The sequence below is a fragment of the Phyllobates terribilis genome, unplaced genomic scaffold (genome assembly GCF_046119375.1).
Source record: "Phyllobates terribilis strain yellow unplaced genomic scaffold, ASM4611937v1 Scaffold_14__1_contigs__length_39327217, whole genome shotgun sequence".
Taxonomy (NCBI): domain Eukaryota; kingdom Metazoa; phylum Chordata; class Amphibia; order Anura; family Dendrobatidae; genus Phyllobates; species Phyllobates terribilis.
In genome coordinates, this window is record NW_027362774.1 from 28,761,928 (window position 1) to 28,781,763 (window position 19,836).

Genomic DNA, 19,836 nt, shown 5'->3' on the forward strand with positions numbered 1-19,836 from the left:
ATAAAGACCCCTCAAAGTGACTTCAAATATGATATGGTCCCTAAAAAAATGTTTTTGTAAATTTTGTTGGAAAAATGAGAAATCGCTGGTCAACTTTTAACCCTTATAGCTCCCTAACAAAAAAAAAATTTTGGCTCCAAAATTGTGCTGATGTAAAGTAGACATGTGGGAAATGTTATTTATTAACTATTTTGTGTGACATATCTCTCTGATTTAAGGGCATGAAAATTCAAAGTTTGAAAATTGCAAAATTTTCAAAATTTTTGCCAAATTTCCGATTTTTTCACAAATAAACGCAAGTGATATCAAAGAAATTTTACCACTATTCTGAAGTACAATATGTCACGAAAAAACAATCTCAGAATCAGGGGAATCCGTTGAAGCGTTCCAGAGTAATTACTTCATAAAGTGACAGTGGTCAGAATTGAAAAAATTGGCCCGGTCACGAAGGCAAAAACAGGCTCTGGAGCGAAGTGGTTAAAACATTATCTTTCTTATTATTCTAACATTTGGCAAATATTAAAAATTATGGTAATCCTAATTGACCTAAAACGGGAAAGGTTTATTCTTATTTCATGTCAGATTTTGAGAAAAACATGCATATGTGTCTTTTTATATAGTGTATGTAAACTTCTGGTTTCAACTGTATATATGTATATATGTGCACATCTCATTGCTATAGCAAATCAGTGGGAGTCATCAACAGTGATAAAGTAATAGAAAAAAAGGAAGAAAATTGAATCCTTAGAGGAAAAGTAAGATGATTTGTCTAAAAAATGCCAGTGTAAGGAGGTTCGTAAGCTCCCCGGGGAGCCATTGCATGGTTTATAAGCCTCCTTACTCTGGCATTTCACTCTCCTCACTAGGATCTAAGGGGTAAAGTTTTTCCTTCTGAAGTCTCTCACACAGCTAAATCAGATTTCATGCTTTGCACTGCTGAGGGGCAACACCCCGAAACACCATGGCTGCAAATTGAGATTCTAGTTTGCCATTTATCCTAAATCATGTGGCAAGGCTTGTTAAAAGGTTGATATTGACTTTTAGGATTGCTACTTCCAATAGGTGGCACTGGAAGAGACAGTTTGCAAGTTTTGGGTAGAATTTCTCTTCAATAAAAATACTTTTTGATTACACCAGTGATTTTTTTCCTTTCTTACAGACTGGACCAGTCATTGGGGAAGCCCTCGCTGTTTCTTTCTGGATAGATTCCACTTCCTACCACTATGAAATGGAATAAATGCTATGTTTTAGAGAAATTAACAATAGTAATGGTAATAATCTGACACCATATGATGGCAAATCCAAGCAACATGCCGTCATTTGTAACAATGGGAAAGCCTTTTTTTAAGAGGTTGTCCAGAATAAGGATGCCATATTTCATCGCTTTGTGGAAGAATAGGTAAATCGTTTCTCATGTTATATTCTCTGAACTGTAAATCATAAACAGTTTCACAAATTTGGTTGAATGCCAGTGGACCCAAAAAATGCTAATTTCTATTAGTAAATTTAAAAATGACTTTTTTTTACTTTTATTTATTTCCAGATAAAGTGAAAGATCGAGGCTCTAATACAATTGGGTCAAGATTGAACCGTGTCGAGGACAAGGTAAGAAAATAAGATAAAACCATATATATTTATATTATGCACAGCTACTACTTACACATACACACATGGAGTACAGGATATACAGACAATTACCACATACTACATACAGAAGATTTCTCACTCTCTGAAAAAGTGTAAAATACATAATGGTGCATCCAGACACCAATTCTACAGCGCTGCTCATACACTGCAAAGAGTCTAAATACCTGTGGTCATCCGTGACTTGCACACACAAGTTAAGGTGGCCACACACAATAACTGAACGTTGATTGCTGGTTCGGCCGTCCACTACCTCTCCCAACTCTCATACACGAGAAGGTTTGGCTTGGTTAAATGTTCATGTGTTTTCAAAGTGGAGAACTGTGAAAATCACTGCCAAACGGCTCTGGCAGCAGCTTATCACCTGAATAACAAAAGGGTCGGGCATTAAGGGTCAGGCAGTTTGAATTTTACCTCCTCTGACCTCATCTGTCAGGGAAGAGTCTGGATGTCCCCTTAGACTATTAGCTTAGTCTATTGTGTATGGAGGCTTAAAGGGGTTTTCCATTACTCAGACAACACCTTCTCAATCCATATGTGTGTCCCCCAGTAAAATAATAACACCTATACTCACCTCCAGTGCCAGCACTATTCCAGCGGTGTCTGCACTGGCTCTCCTGGGGATTGATTGTGTCATGGGTGTGTCAGAAGTGACAGACAGTCATCCTGCAGTTGGTTGCAGGAGATCTCTTCATTTGGCCTTACAGACAACTTCTTAGAATATGTATCTCTAGGACCCAGGGGCTAGCTTCCTCGGGCTAATTAACACCCTGGCCTGGATGTATAAATACCTGTTGTGAGCCAGAGGGAGGTGCCAGCGATATTCATTGCCCCTTGTGAAGGCTTGAGCAAGAGCAGTACTTCTATCTCTCTGGTGCTAGAGAACGTGTGCGCATTTGTCTGGAGTCGAGTAAAGCTAAGGGATTTTCCCTTGTTTGTCCCCCCCTGTTGTCTTTAGTGTTCAGTGGGGATCAACTAGTGCTCATCTTTTCTGTTCCCTAGCCTAAGCCTAATGCCAGGGATAGACAGGCTGAGGTATGCGTGCGGCGATTGGTGAAGAACCAATAAAGGGACATTAGTGGAGACAGGGTGACACTAGATCAGCCTAGGAGTTCTCCACTCCCCACTTTCCCTAGTCTGGGTTCCCTTTCCGTTTTCCCTTTGTGTTGCACTTAGTCTTTCCCACACCTTGCGTGACAGCATGACATTATGTCTCATGATTCCTAGGGGCAATCAGTGCTGAGTTTACTCTCCCCGCCTTTGGCCAACTTGCATACATCCAGAGGAAGTGAGAGATGTTGCTGCTCTTACTTCCTCCGGATGTACAGGTATGTGCTATAACTGGAGGCAGGAAGAGTGAAGCCAGAGCTGATTGGCAGCAGGGATCACTTGACATAACAATGTCACGTGATCCCAAGGAGAGCCAATGCCGACACGGCTGGAACACTGGAAGGGAGTATAGGTGTTATTATTTTACTGAGGGCAAAAATATATTTATGGAGGAGATGTCAGAGTAGTAGAAAACCCCTTTAAGTGTTGGCTACTACTTTCATGGATGTGGACAGAAAGCTCTTTCTGAGTTCATTAAGTAGTTCAATCTGACAAAGGTTTCCAATAGAGTTGGTGCGAGTCAATTCGCAGGACCCAGTCCATCAGCCACATCCATAATCTGTGACCGCTGCATCGGAGCCCTGAGAACCACCTCCTACATCCCGGCATCCACAGCTGTTCTACTGATTAGCCGGCCTGATGCAATGTCACATATGCATCATGCTGTAACCATAAAGATGCAGCTAATCAGAAGAGAAGCAGGGAATCTTGGAAGGTAGAAGGCAGGTCTTGAGGCTCCTGTCTAGCATCCAAAGATTACTGACGAGGCTGATGGACCCAGTGCTGCGAAACGAATCGCACCAACTATAGTTTTCAATTAAAACAACAATGTCTAAATAGCTAACCAATATTGCATTAAGGGATCTATCTACTTTATTTCTCCCCAAAACTGTGCCTCTCTTGTCCATGGGGTGTGTCTGGTATTGCAACTCAGTGCCCCATTGATTTGGTTAGGGATAAGCTACAATATCAGGCAGCGCTCATGGGTAGCGTGAAATGTGTATGGAGTGTGGTCTGTATCTATGCTATTCTCTTTGTTTGAATTTTTTTTTATATATTTGTAGGTAACTCAAATGGATCATAAACTCAATCTCATAACCGATATGATTCACCACCTGATAGCAAACCAACAAAGCGGTCAGTCTACCAACAGAACACCGCACCGGAGCAACTCTCTGAACGACGGGAGCAACCTCTCCAGTACTCTGCTACCTACCAACAGTTAACAGTGCCAAGACGAGACCAAGATAATGCATCTTGATGAACAAACACAAACTAGTTCTTCTACTGTCCTCAATGCAGATATTCATTATTTTAATGAATGCATTTATAAGCAGAAAGTAAAATGAATGATGAAATTAGACTGAGTATCGAGTAAGTGTGTAACACTGTAAAGGACGTCTTGTCTATTCTCTGTAGATCCTATCAGGGTTCATTGAAGGTTTCTTAGAGGAAGGGACATGGAACATATGTGTATTGCTCCATGTAGAAACATGCAAGAAGGCATCTGATACATTGATGAATCCTTTCTCAGGAGGATTGTAGCTCATCGGCCTGTGGGATCGTAAATCGCTACGGGTCGTGCTGTAAAACTGGCAATACAACTGAACAATTACCCTGATTTTTTTTATTGTATTAAAATACACTTTTTACATTGATTTTCAATTTTTGGGGGGCCTAAAATGACAATTCTTTTGAGAAAAATAGAAATAAATATTGTACTGTAGAAAATTACACTTCTTTTTTTTTACAATGTATTTTTGGTAAAAATGGTATTAAAGAGTTAATTTTTCTTTATGATTTCTGATCACAATTTTTTTTTTCTGGAATATTTTTTGACATCTGATCAAATGTATTGTATTTTCTCAAAAATGTTGATATTTGCACATTGATTGGTTTAAAGCAGTGATGGCGAATCTTTTAGAGACCGAGTGCCCAAACTGCAATCCAAAACCCACTTATTTATCGCCAAGTGCCAACACGGCAATTTATCCTAAATATTGAGGTTTTACTGATACAAACAACTGATACAAAGAGCAGGCGAGGGCAGCATAGAGCAGCCACAGACAGGAGCAGGGGTAAGAGACTGCAGAAATAAAGAATGTGCTCACCCACATCCTGGTATATATGCTGGTCCTCCCCTCAATCCTGGTATATATGCTGGCCCTCCCCTCAATCCTGGTATATATGCTGGCCCTCCCCTCAATCCTGGTATATATGCCGGCCCTCCCCTCAATCCTGGTATATATGCTGGCCCTCCCCTCAATCCTGGTATATATGCCGGCCCTCCCCTCAATCCTGGTATATATGCCGGCCCTCCCCTCAATCCTGGTATATATGCCGGCCCTCCCCTCAATCCTGGTATATATGCCGGCCTTCCCCTCAATCCTGGTATATATGCTGGCCCTCCCCTCAATCCTGGTATATATGCTGGCCCTCCCCTCAATCCTGGTATATATGCTGGCCCTCCCCTCAATCCTGGTATATATGCTGGCCCTCCCCTCAATCCTGGTATATATGCTGGCCCTCCCCTCAATCCTGGTATATATGCTGGCCCTCCCCTCAATCCTGGTATATATGCTGGCCCTCCCCTCAATCCTGGTATATATGCTGGTCCTCCCCTCAATCCTGGTATATATGCTGGCCCTCCCCTCAATCCTGGTATATATGCTGGCCCTCCCCTCAATCCTGGTATATATGGTGGCCTTCCCCTCAATCCTGGTATATATGCTGGCCCTCCCCTCAATCCTGGTATATATGCTGGCCCTCCCCTCAATCCTGGTATATATGCTGGCCCTCCCCTCAATCCTGGTATATATGCTGGCCCTCCCCTCAATCCTGGTATATATGCTGGCCCTCCCCTCAATCCTGGTATATATGCTGGCCCTCCCCTCAATCCTGGTATATATGCTGGTCCTCCCCTCAATCCTGGTATATATGCTGGTCCTCCCCTCAATCCTGGTATATATGCTGGCCCTCCCCTCAATCCTGGTATATATGCTGGCCCTCCCCTCAATCCTGGTATATATGCTGGCCCTCCCCTCAATCCTGGTATACATGCTCCCTCTCCCCCCCAGCCATTGTGCATCCCATATTAAAAAAACAAAACAAAACACATAATAAACCGTCCTCCTCACCTTCCTTCTTCTCCCGCGCAGCGTCCTCTCCTGTAGTCGGCACATCTAGCTGAAGTGTATTGCAGCGCACGTACTAGCCAGGCCCTTGCGCGCTGCAGTACACGCTGCCGGCCAATCAGATTGCCGGCAGCCGCTTCTGATTGTCCGGAAGCCGCTAGCCTCTGATTGGCCGGCCAACGTCATGCTGGTCTCTGATTGGCCAGAAGCCGCAGGCCTCTGATTGGCCGGCCGAATTCATGCTGGCCTCTCATTGAAAGGAAGCCGCTGGCCTCTGATTGGCCGGCCGACGTCATGCTGGCCTCTGATTGGCCGGGAGACGCTGGCCTCTGATTGACCGGTCGACGTCATGCTGGCCTCTGATTGGTCGACAGCCGCTTCTGATTGTCCGGAAGCCGCTAGCCTCTGATTGGCCGGCCGAATTCATGCTGGCCTCTGATTGACCGGAAGCCACTGGCCTCTGATTGACCGGCCGACGTCATGCTGGCCTCTGATTGGCCGGCAGCCTCTGGCCTCTGATTGGCCGGCAGCGTGTATTGCAGCGCACGGGCCTGGCTAGTTCCTGCGCTGCAATACACTTCAGCTCGATGTGTTTCCGTCCGAGAGAGATCGCACATCTAGCTGCAGTAGCGGAGCTGGTGCCGGCACTCGGCGGCTCAGAGTTCTCCCCGCCGGCCCGATCCAGTAGCGCTAGTGCTGCGGCCATGGTGCCCCCCAGGAGGGCTCTGCTGCCCCCTCTGCACGCTGCCATAGGTTCCCAGCACTGGTGTAAAGCATTTCTTCTTTTACAGCTGACGACCCAAAATTGGGGATTTTCTGAAAAAAAAAAAAAAAAAGGCCAGTCTGCATTATATATGGTGGAAGTGAGAATGTATCATCTGGATAAGGGGGTGGTCTTCACAGAGGGGTCTATGGAGAGATGTCACTCTATAAGAAGCACATAGCATGGAATACCGGGGGGAAGCCTTCTGGCTCCTTATGTTGCTCCAGTCCGGAATGCTCCACTATGGTCCATCCTTCTATAGTTCTTCTCTTACACTTTCTGCTGGTCGGTATATGGACGTATTCGCTCTATGCTGACAGGCGCTCCCTTAGTATAGCTCATGTAATGCACGGCACCACAATGTTGTAGGTTCTGACTACTCTGTAAAAAAACACCCACCCAGAGACCGGCCATAATCTTATAGTCTGGGTGTGAATACGCTGTAGGTAGAGCTACACTTTTGTTGTGGAAATTTTGGTAATTTTATTTACCTTTTTGCATTTAGGCTATGTGCCCACGATGCAGAAAATTTCTGCAGCATTTCTGCATCTCCCTGGCAGAAAAAACGCATGCAGATTGTACATGCCTTTTTCCTGCAGAATACATGCGGATCCACATGCGGGTTCACATGCGTTTCCGCATGCAGATTGACAAGCGCTTTCCAGGCGATTTTAGCATCACTTGGAAAGTGCTTGTGTAGCACCCTGAGGATTCGGCTGCTACAGGGGTATTGCACCTCAACCCAGAGGTGTGATATTCCACTCCCGAGTAAGGAAGGAGTGTGGAACTGAGCTCGGTAGGCTGCATGCACTACATACATCCCATTTCCGAGGAGCAGACCGACGGTACTCCCACTTAGAAATGTGCAGGTACGACCGAGTCTGTTCCTGGCTGGAGTGGGAGGGGGGTGGTACATCCCAAGTAGTGTAGGGGCAGATAGGGGGAGCAGCCTGGGTAAAGATAGGAGCTCATTGGGTGCTGGTCACCTGAGCTCACACATAGAGGGTGTATATAAGGTGGGCACCAACTAAGAACAGGGTCAGTTGCAGAGAGGAAGTCGGCGAGCAGAGGAGAAGAAAGACCCAGAGTGAGAGAGGAGAAGAGAGAGAGAGACCCAGAGAGGGGGAAACAGCAGAAAAGGACTCCAAGAACCCAACTTAAATCCCCGGGTGAAGAGTCGGCACAGGGTACCGGAACCCAAGCTGGTGGGGGCAAAAACACACCCCAGCCAGAGACCGGAGACCGTGGGCAGCGTTTGTCACGGTCACCCACCACATCCACCACGAAGGCATACCACGTGGAGGGTCAGGGAACCCGAGGCCAAGGGTCTCCCAACAGAAGGCCCGAGGGAGCTGGACCTGGGTGGATCAATAGTGGGGACGGCCAGAGAACGGACAGAAGGAGAGCTCAGGGTCACGCTCCGGACTTATTTGGGGGTTGGCTGGATCCAGAACCTGGTGGACGCAGCACGGCTCGGGAGGTCACTCGAAGCTGGAGTGACCAGAACATCAGCAGTGAGTAAACATCCTAAACTGCATAACCCGACTCTGTCTCTGATTGCCGTCTACACTGCATCACCACAACCCCCATCCTCTGCACCTGATCCCCCTGAGGCTATACCCCACCCGTTGGGGGTTATATCATCAAAGCTGCACTTACACCATCAGCCTCAGCGGACCCTGCTGCAGCGGCGGCCACAGTGACCGCAACACAACGGGTGGCGTAGTCGACATTAAGAACTTAGCAACATCTGTAGGACTGCCACATACAACTGAGTTTGACACCCTGGGCACGGACCGGGTCACAGCCACTCGGAAGACTACAACCCCCATCTGATCCGGCTCCGGATATTCCCCCTAAAGAATATGGCCCAGGGGGCGCGTCAACTTTGGTGTAGTCGGCAGGATTACGTGCCCACAACAACCGGGTACTGCGTGCCTGAAAGAAAGAACGAGTTTACCTCAAAAAGAAGTCTCCTGCCGGTTCCGGAGGGTCCCCGCCATCGGACCCCATCACCAGTCGATTCCCGCCGGGTGTCCGCCATTAACAACTTTTTCCCGCCATCTGCAGAGTTTCCCGCCACTGGGAGGCGATTCCCGCCATTTCCAAGGGTTTCCCGCCTTGGAGGAGCGGACGCCATTATGGGCGTGCCAGAGGGTGGCGAGAGGCCACCTCCCATTGTGGGCCAGGACCGAAAATGGCGCCAAAAGTGGAAACCGCCCCCACCAACAGAGACTGTGATGCTAGAGGTGTCTGTCAGCGTGAAAGAACCGCCCCTGGAGCTGACAGTCACCCAGTGGCCCCGGGACCGCCCTCGAAGTGGGAGGAGACGAAAGAAAAGAACGAAGATGGGTGCCGCCTGGAGCAGTCTGGAGCGAGCGCACCCGGAGGCAGGAAGCCTGGAAAGGAGTAGCAGAGAAGCTCACCCGGAGATGGCGAGAGAGCAGAGCAGCACCGGCCCGCTGGCCAGGAGCCTGCTGGAAGAAGAGCAGAGCAGCACCGACCCGTTGGTCAGGAGCCTGCTAGAAACCACGACCCCACTAGGCCTAGTGGAGGTCCTTGCACAGCTCCCCCAAGACCGGGAGTGTGCACAGACTGCCCTGGAGGGCCTCGCACGGAGGATGGCCCGGGTACAGCGAGAGACATTGGCGGAGTGGAGCCGAGAGATGGCCCAGCAAACCAAGACCCGGAGCACGCCAGCCAAGATGAGGAGACAGACCGCCTCTGAGGACGGCGCGGGAGGACCCAAGGCCGGAGACGGCGCCGAGAAGGGAGCCGAACGCATGGAGGCAGGTAAAGGGGACGTCTATACCCCAAATCAGGACACCGCTTGCCTGCCCCAGCTCCCCGTCGCAGAGCCCGAAAGTCCCCCTGCTGTGCCCGAAAACGCCATGTCACCGACGCAGACTAGGCCCCAACCGGAAGCCGCCGCCGCGACCCCTGTGACGTCATGCGCACCGACCCCGAGCGTGGCAAAACAGGAAGTAACACCAGCCTGGTCGCAGGGCCTAGAATTCCCGGGCGTCGCATCACCAACAGCGCCCCCTACCTCCGCGGAGCCTCCGGCCTGGCCGCAAGGCCAGGTAGCCCAGGGCGCCGCCGTCCTAACGGTGCCCTTCACCTTCCAGGTGCCCCAGGCCTGGCCGCAAGGCCTGGGCAACCCGGGCGCCACCACCACCGCGCCCGCACCCATAAATCCAAGAGTGCCGCATCTGGGAGAGGACCCGGACGGGTCTGAAACTAGAGCCAAAGGTAACCATAAAGCAAGAGCAGGAGGACGCCGTCGCTAAGGACAGCGAAGCAGAAGCTGTATATAGTTGCCCGTCGCGGCACAGTAAACTGAAACAGTAAACTGAAACAGTAAACTGAAACTGAAACTGTTGCTGTTGCTAATATAGTCCCCGTTGGGACCAGCAAGTGTGAACTGTTACCCGTTGTTCCCTTAATCCCACTGACCGAGGACTGAGAGCGGTCGTTCCTCCCCAATACCTGGCCGAGGACTGAGAGCGGCCATAATCCCTGTATATAGTTGCGCTTCCTAAAGCGCCCCCTACCGGTTTTATAAGAAAACCATGTTTTCTAGAAAGACTGTCGCACTGTACCCGGTCACACCTTGCACAGTGACCGGAGGAGGAGCCAGAGGTGACGAGAAAGTTTTATATATATAATGTTTTATATATTTTATATGTTTATGAAAAATTTTGTATGTTTTTGGTGTTATGTCTTACAGCCCGAGGACGTGCTGTGATTTACCAGGGGGGAATGTAGCACCCTGAGGATTCGGCTGCTACAGGGGTATTGCACCTCAACCCAGAGGTGTGATATTCCACTCCCGAGTAAGGAAGGAGTGTGGAACTGAGCTCGGTAGGCTGCATGCACTACATACATCCCATTTCCGAGGAGCAGACCGACGGTACTCCCACTTAGAAATGTGCAGGTACGACCGAGTCTGTTCCTGGCTGGAGTGGGAGGGGGGTGGTACATCCCAAGTAGTGTAGGGGCAGATAGGGGGAGCAGCCTGGGTAAAGATAGGAGCTCATTGGGTGCTGGTCACCTGAGCTCACACATAGAGGGTGTATATAAGGTGGGCACCAACTAAGAACAGGGTCAGTTGCAGAGAGGAAGTCGGCGAGCAGAGGAGAAGAAAGACCCAGAGTGAGAGAGGAGAAGAGAGAGAGAGACCCAGAGAGGGGGAAACAGCAGAAAAGGACTCCAAGAACCCAACTTAAATCCCCGGGTGAAGAGTCGGCACAGGGTACCGGAACCCAAGCTGGTGGGGGCAAAAACACACCCCAGCCAGAGACCGGAGACCGTGGGCAGCGTTTGTCACGGTCACCCACCACATCCACCACGAAGGCATACCACGTGGAGGGTCAGGGAACCCGAGGCCAAGGGTCTCCCAACAGAAGGCCCGAGGGAGCTGGACCTGGGTGGATCAATAGTGGGGACGGCCAGAGAACGGACAGAAGGAGAGCTCAGGGTCACGCTCCGGACTTATTTGGGGGTTGGCTGGATCCAGAACCTGGTGGACGCAGCACGGCTCGGGAGGTCACTCGAAGCTGGAGTGACCAGAACATCAGCAGTGAGTAAACATCCTAAACTGCATAACCCGACTCTGTCTCTGATTGCCGTCTACACTGCATCACCACAACCCCCATCCTCTGCACCTGATCCCCCTGAGGCTATACCCCACCCGTTGGGGGTTATATCATCAAAGCTGCACTTACACCATCAGCCTCAGCGGACCCTGCTGCAGCGGCGGCCACAGTGACCGCAACACAACGGGTGGCGTAGTCGACATTAAGAACTTAGCAACATCTGTAGGACTGCCACATACAACTGAGTTTGACACCCTGGGCACGGACCGGGTCACAGCCACTCGGAAGACTACAACCCCCATCTGATCCGGCTCCGGATATTCCCCCTAAAGAATATGGCCCAGGGGGCGCGTCACTTGACAACTAGGTCACACTGTATAAATTCATGGAAACAGCATGGATTTATATAGTGTGAACCGTAAAAATGAAAACAAATAAAGCTATACTCACCCCTGATGCCCGACGTGGCTGCAGCGCTCGTTCCTGTCTGGTTCCTGGATGCCGGCATATCGCGAGACAGAGCGGTGAAGGGCCTGCGGTCACATGACTGTGACGTCACCGCAGGTCCTCAAGCGATGCCGGCATTCAGAGAGAAGCCGCCGGACAGGTGAATATAAACTTTATTTGTTTTTTTATTCTTTTTTTACAGGTACAATGGTACCCAGGTCTGGATGAGAGTCTCCTCTCCTCCAGAACTGGGTACCATCCGCACATAGAGACGCATAGAAGCCGCTTGTAAAAATGTACAGTCGCGGTTTTTATGCGTCTCAATGCAAGTCAATGGCGGGAGTTCCGCTGCGCTTCTGCAAAATTAAATGACATGCTGCGGATTTTTGTATGCAGCATAAACGCTGCGGAAAAATCCGCAGCATGTGCATAGAACATGCGGAATCCCCTTGGGGACCATGGGGTGCGGATTACCTAGCGTTTCACAAGCGTTTATGCTGCGGAAATTCCGCAGCATAAACGCTTGAAAAACGCTACGTGGGCACTCAGCCTTACCCGAATGAGGCTTGTGAGAAATCCTTAAATATGCTGCAGATTTCTCCTGTATGATGCTGACCAATCATAAGCAAGCAGCAACACTCAAAGAAAAGAAGAACACGCCCCCACCATAGCTCAAAGCGGGTTTCTTAGGGTATAAAGCTACGTTCTCACTATGAGTTTTTAGTGAGTTTTTACGCTGCATATTTTAGAAATAATGCAAGTAACCTATCTTAATGGGTGCAGAAATTCTGCAACATCAAAAACTCACCAAAAGCTCATCGAGGGAACCTAGCCTAAGATGTGTAATGATGGAGAGTCCTGATCTCCTGGTCTAACCTTCTGCATGATTAGAAAGCAGAGGTAACAGCTCTTAGACAAGGAAGGAGCCGCACAGCTGAGTTTCTCTGTGTCACATTACAAACCCTTTTATTGACTCTCCTGATTATGGAGTGTGCCAGTATCACACTTATGTCTTCTGTGCTCAAGCAACTTGTATTCTTTCTGCAGTGATATTAGGCTGTTATTACACCTCACCCAGGAGCAGTGTGTTCTGGGTTACTTCTATGGTGAAATGCAATGACAGTCTGCTCTAATCTCACTGCAGAATGAGTACAAGTTGAGCACAACGGATCTAAGTGTGATACTGACACTGTGCTCTCATTTCTGGACAGGCAGTTTGGGATAGGCGCAGAACAGCAGAGGTGAGAGTGCCATAAGAGGAGGAAAGCTGTTAGAAAGGTTTGTAATGTTGCACAACTAAACTCTCTTGTGCTGCCCCTTCACCCACAGAGACCTTAACTGAAAGGTATTAGTCAGTTGTGTGCTCTAATCATGCAGGAGGTTAGCCCAGGAGACCAGGTCTGTATCCTTACATCTTAGACACTGAGAAATCTGCTCTAAGCTATGGTGGGGATGTGATCATCTTTCTTTTCAGTGTTGTCGTCTGCTTATAATTGGTCAGCATCATGCAGGGAGAAGAATTTCGCACCCCCAGTGAAAACTCTGATAACATCTACTTGGACTTAATTTTTTTTAACTCATTAGGCGCCAAATACTTTCATTGCTAATATCTCTGCAAATGAAAGATAAAATAGAAAGAGCATGGATGAGATACCAGGACACTGTGTGTGGCACTTTATTATTATTATTATTATTATTTATTATTCTAGCTCCATTTATTCCATGGTGCTTTATATGTGAAAAAGGGGGTATACATAGCAAACACAATTGCAAAAATCTTGAACAAAAACGCAATGGCAAACTGGTACTGGAGGAGAGAGAACCCTACCTGCGATGTCTCACAATCTTCAAGGGATGGGTGAGGATACAGTAGGTGAGGGTAGAGCTGGTCATGCAGCGGTGTGGTGGAGCAATGATTACTGCAGGTTGTAGGCTTTTCGGAAGAGGTGGGTTTTCAGGTTCCTTTAGAAGGTTTCCACGGTAGGCGAGAGTCTGATGTTTTGGGGTAGAGAGTTCTAGAGTAGGGGGGATGCACGGGAGAAATCTTGTATGCAATTGTGAGAAGAAACGATAAGAGGGGAGTAGAGAAGGAGATCTTGTGAGGATCGTAGGTTGCGTGTAGGTGTGTACCGGGAGACTAGGTCACAGATGTATGGAGGAGACAGGTAGTGGATGGCTTGGTATGCCATGGTTAGGGTTTTGAACTGGAGTCTCTGGGCAATGGGGAGTCAGTGAAGCATTTGACAGAGAGGAGAGGCCGGGGAGTAGGCGGAAGGCAGGTGGATTAGTCGGGCAGCAGAGTTTAGGATAGATTGGAGGGGTACGGGAGTGTTAGCGGGGAGGCCACAGAGCAGGAGGTTGTAGTAGTCGAGGCGGGAGATGATGAGGGCGTGCACTAGTGTTTTTGCAGATTCATGGTTGAGGAATATGCGGATCCATGTTTTTGAGTTGGAGTCGGCAGCAGGAGGAAAGGGCTTTGATATGTGGCTTGAAGGAGAGGTTAGAGTCCAGGGTTACTCTGATGCAGCGAGCTTGTGGGACTGGGGAAAGTGGACAGCCATTGATTTTGATGGATAGGTCAGATGGGGAGGATGAGTGAAATGGGGGAAAGATGATGAATTCTGTTTTATCCATGTTAAGTTTTAGAAATCTAGCAGAGAAGAAGGATGAGATAGCGAACAGACATTTTGGGGTTCTGGTTAGTAAGGAGGTGATATCAGGTCCAGAGAGGTAAATCTGTGTGTCGTTAGCATAGAGATGATACTGAAAGCCGTGGGACTCTATGAGCTGTCCCAGGCCGAAGGTGTAGATGGAGAAGAGCAGGGGTCCTATGACTTAACCTTGGGGAACACTGACAGATAGGATGCGAGATGAGGAGGTGGTGTGTGAGTGAGAAACACTGAAGGTTCTGTCTGTTAAGTATGAGTAGATCCAAGATTATTATGATCTGCAACATAAACTAGGGAAAGAAGGGGAGAGCTGTCTCCACAGTAAGACTAAGCTGAGTCCCTACGTTGTAGCAGGCAACCTGTTCCTTGTGAACAGACCCGGCTTCGTCCTCGGCTAGTCTGAACGGAGACCTATAGAGAAAGGAAGGGGTCCCTAAAAGAACTAAGGACTGGGACAAAAATGGGACACCTCCTAACAGAAGTTGTTGCAGAGCAAAAGAAAAACTGACAAAAGTACTAGAGGTCCAGAGGACCAAGCAAACTAGAGATAGATAGGCACAAAAGCACCTGGCTAGAAAGACAGTCTAAACAACACTGAAGTCTAGCAAGGCCAGAAGGGCGGAGCTGGAATAAATAGGAAGATGGTCACGTGACCGCAAAACACAAAATAGAAACAAAAACAAACAGGAGGGTTCTAACAGTACCCCCTCTTTTATGAGGATCCTCCGGATCCTCCAGGCCCAGGCCTATCTGGAAATCTCCTGTGGAAAGCTCTGACAAGTCTAGGGGCAGAGACATCATCCGCCTTAACCCAGGAGTTATTCCTCGGGACCGAAACCTTTCCAAGCGACGAGATACTGCAATCTCCCTCTATGCTCTCTGGAATTCAGGATACGAGAAATTTCATATTCGCCGTCTTCCACCACCGGAGGAACTGTGACAGTGGCCTCCCTATCCAATACATCAGCCTTTTTCAACAAGGAAACATGAAACACAGGATTAATCTTCCAGGAGGAGGGAACCTCCAACCTAACAGCAGACTGGTTAACCACCTGAAGCACCTTAAAAGGCCCCACAAACTTCGGACCCAATTTTTTAGAGGAAATCCTCAATCGCAGATTCTTTGAGGACAACCAAACCATGTCACCCACAGTAAACAAAACCTCTTTACATTTCCTGTTAAAATACTTCTTGGACTTTTTGTTAGCCTCTTGAAGGTTACAACGTACATTAGTCCAAACTCTCTCCAAATCACCGGAAAAATTCTCCTCCTCCGGCACCGCCGACCGCAATTTGGAGAACGAACCAAAAGACGGATGTCTCCCAGTACAACAAAAAAAGAACACCCAGCAGAGGAGGATGTATGGTTGTTAAGAGCAAATTCTGCGAGTGGCAGAAACTCAGACCACCCCTCTTGATTGTCTGCCACAAATCAATGCAAAAACTGTTCCACATCCTGGTTCTTTCTTTCAGTCTGTCCATTAGACTCAGGATGATAACCAGACGAAAATGACAAATGGACTCCCAACCTGTCACAAAAAGCACGCCAAAAGCGAGCCACAAACTGAGGTCTCCTATCAGAAACAATGTCGGTGGGAACGCCATGGTGCCTGACAATTTCCTTAACAAACGCCTTAGCGAGTGTCTTAGCGCAGGGTAGCTTAATGAATGGAACCAAATGACACATCTTGCTAAAACGGTCCACGACCACCCAGATGTCAGTGAAACCCTCGGACACAGGAAGGTCAGTAATAAAATCCATTGCCAAATGCGTCCAAGGCGCACTAGGCACCTCCAGAGGTCAAAGCAACGCCGCAGCAGGGGTATGGGAAGCCTTTGACCTAGCACACACCGTACACTGACGCACCCACTGGATGACTTCCTTCTGCCACCCGGGCCACCAAAAACTGCGACTGATAAGTCTCTTAGTACCAGAAATTCCTGGATGACCTGCCAACCGAGACTCATGATACCCCACAAACAAACCTCTCCTAGAGGTTCTAGGCACAAACAATCTCCCATGGGGACTGTTAGATGGGGCATCCTCTTGGGCTTTCAGAATCCCTTCTTCCAAAACAGAGTCTAATGCTGCTACCACAACTCCTTCCTGTAAAATGCTCTCCTCCTCCTCGGTACCAACCATGGGGGAAAAGCTGCGAGATAAAGCATCGGCTTTAACATTCCTAGTACCAGGGATATAGGTAACAGAAAAATTAAACCGAGAAAAAAAAAGTGCCCACCTAGCTTGACGGGCATTCAAGCGTTTGGCAGCATCCAGATAGATCAAATTCTTATGATCTGTGAAAACCTGAACAGGAAATTTAGCACTTTCCAAGAAATGATGCCAATGTTCAAACGCAAGTTTAATAGCCAACAATTCCCGATTACCAACATCGTAATTAAGTTCGGTTTCTGAAAATTTTTTTGAAAAAAAATCACATGGATGTACTCCATCCTTTGTTCTCCTGAGACAAAACTGCACCGACCCCCACCGAAGAAGCATCAACCTCGACCAAAAAAGGCTTGGTCTCATCAGGCTGCATAAGGATAGGGGCAGAACTGAACCTCTCCTTGAGATACACAAAAGCTTCAATGGCCTCAGTAGTCCACTGGACCGTATTCGCACCTTTACTGGTGAGATCAGTCAGTGGCTTAACAATTATAGAAAAATTCTTAATGAATTTCCTGGAATAATTGGCGAAACCCAAAAATCTCTGTATCGATTTCAAACCAATAGGCCTAGGCCATTCCTGCACAGCCTGAACTTTCACCGGGTCCATCTCAAAGCCCTCGCTGGAGATAATGTAGCCCAAAAAACTAATTCTCTGCACAGCGAACTCACATTTCTCCAGCTTAGCAAAAAGTGAATTATCACTCAATAACTGCAACACCTCACGTACGCTCTGCCAATGGGAATCCAGATCTGGTGAATAAATCAGAATGTCATCCAAATACACAACCACATTCTTGCCAATCAAAGGTCTCAGGATGTCATTAATAAGGTTCTGAAAAAACGCGGGTGCATTGGTAAGACCGAAGGGCATCACCAGATTCACAAAATGACCTACCGGAGTGTTAAAAGCAGTTTTCCATTCATCACCCTCCTTCATTCGTAACAAATTGTATGCCCCCCGGAGATCAATTTTATAGAACCACTTGGTCCCCACTAACTGGTTAAACAAGTCAGGAATTAACGGCAATGGGTAGGAATTGCGTACGGTAATTTTATTAATTTCGCGAAAGTCCAGACATGGACGTAAACCACCGTCTTTTTTTTTAACAAAGAAAAATCCAACGGCCACAGGCGACTTAGAAGGTCTAATGCAGGCATGTCCAAAGTCCGGCCCGCGGGCCATTTGCGGCCCGCGGTCCGGACTAATAAGGCCCCCAGGTATCCAGCAGCATGTACCTTGCGGCCGCTGCCGCTCTCGTCGCCACCGCCGCTCTCGTCGCCACCGCCGCTCAGTACTCCGGCGCAGGGAGAAGAGCCGAAATCTCGGACATCGCGAGATTTCGGCTTTCCTTCTCCCTGCGCCGGAGTACTGAGCGGCGGCAACCGGCCAGCCAAGATCTCGCGACGTGCGAGATCTCCAGCCCCCAGGGGTTGTAAGACGTTCAGAGGTCAGATAGGCTGAAGACCTCAGCTTAGTTGTGTAAAATTATATAAATAATATATATATTAAGTTATATATAAGTCCCTGCGCCACCTTACACCTCCAGAAAGGTTAGGCCAGCAGGGCTCTCACACAAGCTTGTGGTAGCAAGCTGTCATACCCTTCATTAACCCCTGACTGCCTGTCACTGTGCTATAATTCCATTATCTGATGTGCGACTGTTGCACAGCTTGCTATTCTCTGCCTGTGTTATAAAGCATATAGCAGTATCTTATTTTTGCTGTTCCACCCTCTGCGCCTTTTAATCTCTCCCCTTCTGGCCAATTTTTATAATGGCAACTACAAATAAGAAACGAAAAGTTGACAGTGAGGGCCGCCGCTTCCAGGACAAGTGGAAAGTAGAATATTTTTTCACTGAAATAAAGAATCACTGTGTTTGTCTGATATGCCAAGAGACCGTTGCTGTTTATAAAGAATTTAATGTCAAGCGACACTATCAGACGAGACATAGCACATACGACAAGCTAACAGGGCACGACCGAAGTGAAAAGTATAAGCAACTTGAAGCTGTTTTATTGTCACAACAGCGATTTTTTACAAGAGCCCGTGAGTCAAATGAAAATGCCACAAAGGCGAGCTATGAGGTGGCAGCGTTAATTGCTAAAAATTGCAAATCTTTTGCAGAGGGTGACTTTATCAAAGAATGTGTTATGAAAATGGTAGAGAATGTCTGTCCCGAGAAGAAGCAAGAGTTTTCCAACATTTGCCTGGCTCGTAACACTGTAGCACGGAGAATTGAAGAAATTTCATCGGATATTAAGAGACAGTTAATGTCAAAAGGAGCTGATTTTGACTTCTTTTCAATAGCCTGTGATGAAAGCACGGACCTATCTGACACGGCTCAGTTGCTGATTTTTTTAAGAGGGGTGGACGATGAAATGAATGTGACTGAAGAGCTACTTGACCTCCAGAGCCTCAAGGATCAAACAAGAGGGAAAGATTTATTTGATTCTGTTAGTTCTGCCATAGATGACATGAAACTGCCTTGGAACAAAGTTACTGGGATTATTACTGATGGGGCACCTGCCATGACTGGTGAACGAAGTGGATTATCAACCCTAATCTGTAACAAGGTGAGCGAAGAAGGAGGCAAAGCTATTAAACTTCATTGCATCATTCATCAACAAGTTCTCTGTGCTAAACATCTCCAATATGATCATGTTATGAAACCGGTACTAAAGACCATTAATTTTATCCGCTCTAAAGCCCTGTGCCACCGCCAGTTTAAACAGTTTCTACTGGATATCCAGGCTGAATATGAAGATGTTTCATATCATAACGATGTAAGATGGCTCAGTCGGGGGTCTGCACTGCAACGTTTCTACTCTCTCAGAAAGGAAATAGGAGAATTCTTGGAAACAAAGGGACAAACGATGCGAGAACTATCTGATCCAATTTGGCTGGCTGATTTGGGGTTTCTAGTCGACCTAACAAAGCATCTGAATGTACTGAACATGAATCTTCAGGGCAAAGATGCAGCGGTGAACCAACTTTATTCACACCTCAAAGCCTTTGGAACAAAGCTGCAACTTTTCCTAAGGCAGTTGTCACAAACACCGCCCAATACCATCCATTTTTCAGCGCTACAGGAAATAATTAACAGTTTTCCACAGGATGATATCCATGCGCAAATAAGCAGGTATGCAGCAGACATCACATCTCTGGCTGGGGAGTTTCAACGGCGCTTTCAAGATTTTGCAGCTATTGAAAAGGAGATCAGCATTTTCTCCTCTCCATTCTCTGTTGACCCCGACAATGCTCCTGATCAGTTGCAGCTCGAGCTCATTGAGCTACATT